The following is a 6,717-nucleotide window of genomic DNA, read 5'->3' as shown; positions in this document are numbered from 1 at the left end:
GAGGGGCTGAAATACTGCTCAGTTGCTGATTCTGAAAGGTAGGGAACTGCCGCGAGGACCGGAGAAAAGCCTTCTGGAGTTGAGGGTGGGCTAAGGGTGGTTCCCACTTACAGTAAGGAAGTAGGACCTCTGTTCTATATGCCCCCAGAAGTGTATAGACCTTGTTTAAATTACACAACAACCCAATGAGGTAGTTCTTTTTTACAAAAATTATTTATTTATTTGTTTATTTATTTTTAGAGAGTGGGAAAAGGAGAAAGCGAGGGAGAGAAACATCACTGCGTGGTTGCCTTTCACTCACGCCCCCAACTGGGGACCTGACGTACAACCTAGTTACGTGTCCTGACTGGGAATCAAACCAGCGACACTTGGCTCGAAGGCCGATGCTCAATCCACTGAGCCACACCAGCCAGGGCTCGATAAGGTAGTTCTTATTACTTCTCTTTTCCAGGTTGGGAAGCTTAACTCAGAGATAGTGAATAATTTGCCTCATCTGGTAAATGGGTGGACCAGGATCCAGAGCTGAGGAACTTGACTCCAGCAGGAATTCAGGGGACTGCTATATTTTGGAATCAAATGGACCATCAGTTTATAAGAGAAGGAGGCAGCTACTCAACCCCTTCTGTAAAAAGAGGGTAATACCTATTGGCAGCATTCTTGTGAAAAATAGAAAAAACATTGAAAAGAAACTGCTGAGTCCTTAATAAATAAAGCCCAGCTCCTTCAAGCCTTAAATTCGGAAAACGTGCTGAGACAGACACATACGATCCTAGCCTCCTCTCCTGACAATCCAACTCATGTTTCCAGGATCCCCTCGCCTTGGGAACTGCTAGCAGGCTTCCAGCAGGGGGCACCACTCTCCAGGTTTTACACTAAGGCTCAAGCATATACTGTACGAGTGATTTTTCCCTTTAATACCCCATAGTACAGTTAGGCTGGAAAACTTCACTAAAGGCCGGGAAACAATGGAAATAAAACCAACATGAAGAGTAATATAAAACTAGATCATTTGGACTGAGCAATACGGATTGTTTGAAGTTACCGAGACATGGTCCAGAGCAACTAACTAGTATGTGATCTTGGCTGGCTTCTGAGGTTGGGGCTACTCATCTGTAGTTGTAGGAACGATGATGTCTATTTGGTAGAACTTTTGTGAGAATTACATTTGTTCATTTAACATGCATTTACTGAGCCCTAAACTACGCCTTCAGTGATAACAAATATTTAAATAGTTTTTGCTAAGTGGTTTGCAGTCTTCAAAGTGCTAATTACATTAGCTCACTTAATCCCCACAGGGAAGAGGTTGCTACTTTTATTCCCATTTTATATATGGTAAGAGTAAGGTCCAAAGATGTTAAAGTTGCGCACAGTTCACACAGCTGGTGATTGACACATCTAGGACTGGAACCCAGGCAACCTGGTTCTGGAGGACAGACATCCTGTCATCACGGAGCTTACAATTTAGCATGTGACACATGCAGGGAAACAAGGGAGTGCATACTTTCAATGAAAATAGATGCTATGAAGGACATGAATAGGGTGTGTGTCAGAGAGCAATGGGGAAAGGCTGTTGGAGATCCTTCACAGGGTGATCAGAAAGTTTACTTTGAGGAAAGTGACAGTTAAGCTTGTATTAAATTAGATAATGTGTTTGTTAAAGGGAAGTCTGGGTGCCCCGACAATAAGTTTTTTCCTTCATTTCTCCCATATATTGAAATAAAATTTTGCATACATTTTCTTGACTCTGCATGACCTCTCACTGCTTTAGGCCACCCCGAGAGGCAGGCAGCTGAGGAAGTGGGCACAGCCCTCATTAAGCAGGGGACCTGTTTTACTTGTTCAAATGCTTGAACAATTGGCATATAGATGCTTAAACAGCACTTTGTTTGCACATGAACTCTTTTCTTAGATAATTGAGAACACCTAGATGTTTACAGGTGTTGTCACTTTTGTGCCTTTAACAATTTGAATTTCAAAAGCATCAACTTAGTTCTGCTGTTCACACTGGCTTTGAAAAGGTGTTAAGACTTCTGGAAATTCATTGAGGGTGAGCGGTATCTTTGCCTATGCTTTTTTATTTTGAAATAATAGCTGATTTCTCTGGCAAACCCATCATTTCTCATTTAATGGGTAGTACTTCAGTAATTGAACTCGCTTTTCGAAACCTACAGTGGCAGCTAAGGAAATCATAATAGGTTACTAAAATAAGATAAATGGGGAAAAGGACACATTACCTCTTTTTGCACATCTGGTTGTTATTATTGTTAATAATAGTAAAATTCCAGAAATTGACATAACTGTCCTTTTTATCATCATTTAAAATATCCTTGGGAATGTCACATAAAATAGCAGCCGTAGCAGTGCAATGTGAATTATAGTATAGTAAAAAAAATTGGCCATGGTGGGTTCTGCCTGACAATTGCTGCCTGATATTTTGAAAGCAAAATAGTCACTTAAATATTTTTACAGCATTTTTTGAAAAAGAAAGAAAAAGGAACCCATACTTCTCAGTGAGCTTTACCCTTTATCCTCCTCCTTAGATGGTGGTGTATTTATATGTAGGGAATGACGGTTATAGTATGGCAGGAAGAGTCTCAGGTGACCCCCATTTTCTCTGCCTTCTTGTGTTCATGTCCTATGTCTCATGAGCGTGAGCTAGACTTACTCCCTTCTAACATATAGGATATGCAGGAATTATAGGATGCCACTTTTGAGGTTCGGTTGTCAAAGATCATGACTGCTCCCTGGATGGTCTCTCTTGCTCTCTCTCATATGTCTCGCCTGGGGAACAGCTGCCATGTGTGAGCAGCCCCACATGAGAAGGGACTGAGGCTTGCTAACAGCCCTGTGAACAAAGTGGGAAGCAGTTCTCCTCCCCAGCCCCTCCCCACCCAGCTGAGCTTCCAGATGAGATGATGGCCTGGCCAACAGCTTGATCTTCTCCTCATGAGGGACCTGAAGCCAGAATCACATGGCTAAGTGGTACTCAGATTTCTGACTTACAGAAACTGTGAGATAATCATACGTATTGGTTTAAACTATGAAATTTGAGGGTTTACTGGTTGTGCAGCAGAAGAGAACTAATATACATAGGAGTACAATAGGAATGAGAAATTCTGGAGTGGGCCGTAGGTCTCTGAACACAGGGAGTTAGAATGACATGATCCCAAGGCACAACTGTAGCTTGGTGCTGAGAGCTCATGCCAAGGTTTGTCTTATCTCTTTATTTTTCTAGACTGAGGCTAAATTTCTGCCTTCAAAAAAGCAATGGAAATGTAATCTAAAATGAAAGCAAAAACAAATTTATTGGAAAGATATCCAGGGTGTAGTGGTCTTTAGTGGGGCAGGCTATAGAAACAATGGGAAGCTTTGAGGCCAGGTTTGGGGATAGGCAAGGGACCCACAGGATTCTGGGGCTAGGAAGAAGTATGGCAACTTTCTCCTAGCAGCAACTTGGTTCAGCACACAGGGCAATATATGACCTCTGAGGTTATTTTCTATCCTTGCCGTACTCACTCAAGATTTAAAACCCTGGAAGAGAGCATTCAGTTGGCCACGCTTCATTACATGCTCAACTCCTGAATGCTTTGCTGCTGGGAAAGGAAGGAAGGGCCCTCTGGCTTTCCTAGTGGAAGGCAGGCCCCAGGGATTCACCCTTCGAGGTAGAGACTGTAACCCTTTCCCCATTGTCTGCTTTCCTCTTTGGTTTTAGTCATAAAAGTGTTAGCTGGGCTAAAGCCTACTTTTCCCCAGCCTCCTTTATACAAAAGTATGTATCTTAATTCTACTCAGTGGGACCACAGGAGCAAAAAGGGTGCGACTTCTGAATTGTACCCTTAAAAGCAAAGGTACTGTGCTCCCTTTTTCTCATTCCTTCTTTTTATAGCTGAATGCAAAAATTGCAGGAAGTCATCTTTGCCCTCATGGACAAGGACCATACCCTAGGAATGGCAAAGCAAAAAATGAAAGGAGCCTGTGTGCTCAGCACTCACAAGCTGCCACTCAGGCCTGGGCCATCATTTCAAATGCTGTCAGAACTTCTGTGTTACATATGTTATATAAGAAAGAACTCTTGTGCTGTATGTGTTATAGAAGAAAGAATTCCTGTACTATATATGTTATAGAAGAAAGAACTCCTGTGCTATATATGTTGTATGAGAAAGAACTTCTCTGCTATATACGTCATAAAGAAAAAAACTTTATGTTATAAGATAGAAATACATTTCTATCTTCTTTAAACAAGCTCTCATGGAAGCAGCCCAGCCTGTATTCTGAGGCTAGAGCCATTGGGGGAAAGATAAGGCCACCCAAATAAGGTGCCATGAGGGTGGGAAACGTGCTGGGTGGCCAAATGTCAAACGTCCTCTATGGCTAATGCCATCGCATTGCTTATGATGAGGTTCATATTAGTCTGTGAATTAAAGACTTCCTCCGTTTTTGATGATTGTACTAATGTATTGGAAAATTGGAATTCCTACTTTGGACTTATACCCTGGCAATGAATTTCATGCTTACCAGTTCCCCTGTCAACCAGTGTGCCTGCACCAGTTTTCACGTCCTTCATCTTTTCCCTATCTGTGGACACTTTTTAATGGAAGAGAACTCTTTGTACCATGGACTTTTTTGAGCTGGAAGGTACTTCAGTGAGCAAACAGCCAGTCCAGGGGATCCCCAATCCGCCCGCGTGGTCCAGTCTGCAGAGAAGTCTGCTGTACAACACTCCCACACTGGCCTCACCCACTCGGAAGGGTGGCATTTTCAGTAGTAGTTGCTCTTTGATGGCAAGGAAGTTAAAGAAGTCCCCGCTGCTCACACGGGGCTTGTGACGGAGTCTCTTGGAGGAGAAGGGGCCATTTTCCCTCCCAGTCAATGGTGCCGCCGCCGGCATTGATCCTTCCCTACGTCACGTCTCCACGTGGAACAATAAGGCTTGCTTTCCTACTTGCTGAGGCCAGTCTGAGTCCTTTCGAAGTGAAGAGCTTCTGAGGAATGCACGAACCCCAGACATTGCCTAACTTTGTCAGGCCCTGAGGCTTATTACCGAGTCCTTCCTAACCTGCTCAGGAGGTTTGGGTTTTGGACAAGCTCCGTCAGAACTGCCCAGGCCTGGTAGCTGGGTGCAAACGGTCACCTTCCACTCTCCAGGACTCTGCATCTAATGACCACCCAGGGTGGATTCCCAGGCTTCCCCGTCTTACCCTCGGGGCACAAACGTCCCCATACCCTCCCATCTAAAGAGGTCCGTGCTGGTTCCCTTCAAAGCCTAAACCACAAAAGCTGGTAACTTGGCAGTAAAGAGATCACGAAGCACATACTGAAGCGCCCCCAGGGGGTGGTTAGGTAGTAACTAGAGGTGAACAGCGAATGGGGAGTGTCTTGGTGACCCCACCTAAAGGGGCAGCTACTACTGTGTGTTGCTAATCTCCTGCGGAATCAAACGCCCAGTGTTGTCCATACTTATGATTTTCCACAAGAAGCTGAAAATCTGGATTTAAAAAATGTGAACTATCTCTATTTTAAAATATTTGCAACTAATATTTGAAAAAAGAAATCATACTATGGGTTTTATATTTCAAAGCCATATTTGCAATGTAAGCCACTGATTTATGATCTCTGACTAAAATTTAACAATACAGGTCCTGGTGGAGAAAGAGGGACAAATCCCTTTATTTTTGTTGCAAGGAATATAAAGCAAGGGGAGAAACAAATAAGAGAGCTATTACTTTCTCAATAACTTATCTTCTAATATAACTTATTAAGTTGCAAAGTTCAAGCAACAAAATGAATACTGATACTATACAAAGCACAGTATCTGACACGTGTTAAATGATTAAACAATGTGTAACTTTTAGTTTATAACCTTGAGACAATTTCTGTTCTATTCTACTTGCTCATTTCTGCCCTAGAACAAACTCTATTATTGTGGCTTCATACGGTATTTGGTAGCACAAAACTTAGAATGGCACAGGATTTTATTGAAGTAACATATTTAAACTTACATGCATGCACATGTTTAAACAGATGAAATCAGAAGCATCCAGTTTTTTCACTGGAAGAGATCTTAGAGTTTATCTAGCACTTCATGAATGAGCAAACGAAAGCCTGGAAAGATTAAGTGGCTTGCTTCAAGTTTTCCAACTAGTTGGCAATTTGTCAGATTATTACTAAAAAAAAAAATTTTTTTTTTATCCTCTCCTGAATACATTTTTTTTTTTGTTGCTTTTAGAGAGAGGAAGAGGGGAGAGGGAGAGAAAGAGAGAAAGGAAGAGAGGGAGAAAAAGACATCAATAGGAGAGAAACATCAATGTGAGAAACATCAGTTGGTTGCCTCCCTCATGCTCGCCCCAACCAGGGATCAAACCTGCAACCCAGGTATGTGCCCTGACTGGGAATCAAAACCTCAACATTTTGGTGTACGAGATGACAGTCCAGCCATCTGAGCCACATTGGCCAGGGCAGTGACTGTTAGATCAGAAGTAATGTGTTTTAACTTCTCGTCCAAGTCGTCTGTCTATGCTGAGCTTCCGTAACTCCCTGTATCCTTTTGGTATGGTTGATAATTCCACCCTCCAAGCTACTGCTCATGATTAAGGCATTGGGCAAAGAGGATCTGCATGCATGCCACCTTGCAGACTAATATGTTAACATGTTAGCTCACGTTAGATTCCTCAAGTTACACTGGGGTGGGGAGTGGGTGCCAGGCCCAGATGAGCTGAG

The sequence above is a fragment of the Furipterus horrens genome, unplaced genomic scaffold (assembly GCF_987537825.1).
Source record: "Furipterus horrens unplaced genomic scaffold, mFurHor1.1.pri manual_scaffold_7, whole genome shotgun sequence".
NCBI lineage: Eukaryota > Metazoa > Chordata > Mammalia > Chiroptera > Furipteridae > Furipterus > Furipterus horrens.
The sequence above is the reverse complement of the archived record's forward strand: the minus strand, read 5'-3'. Positions refer to the sequence as shown.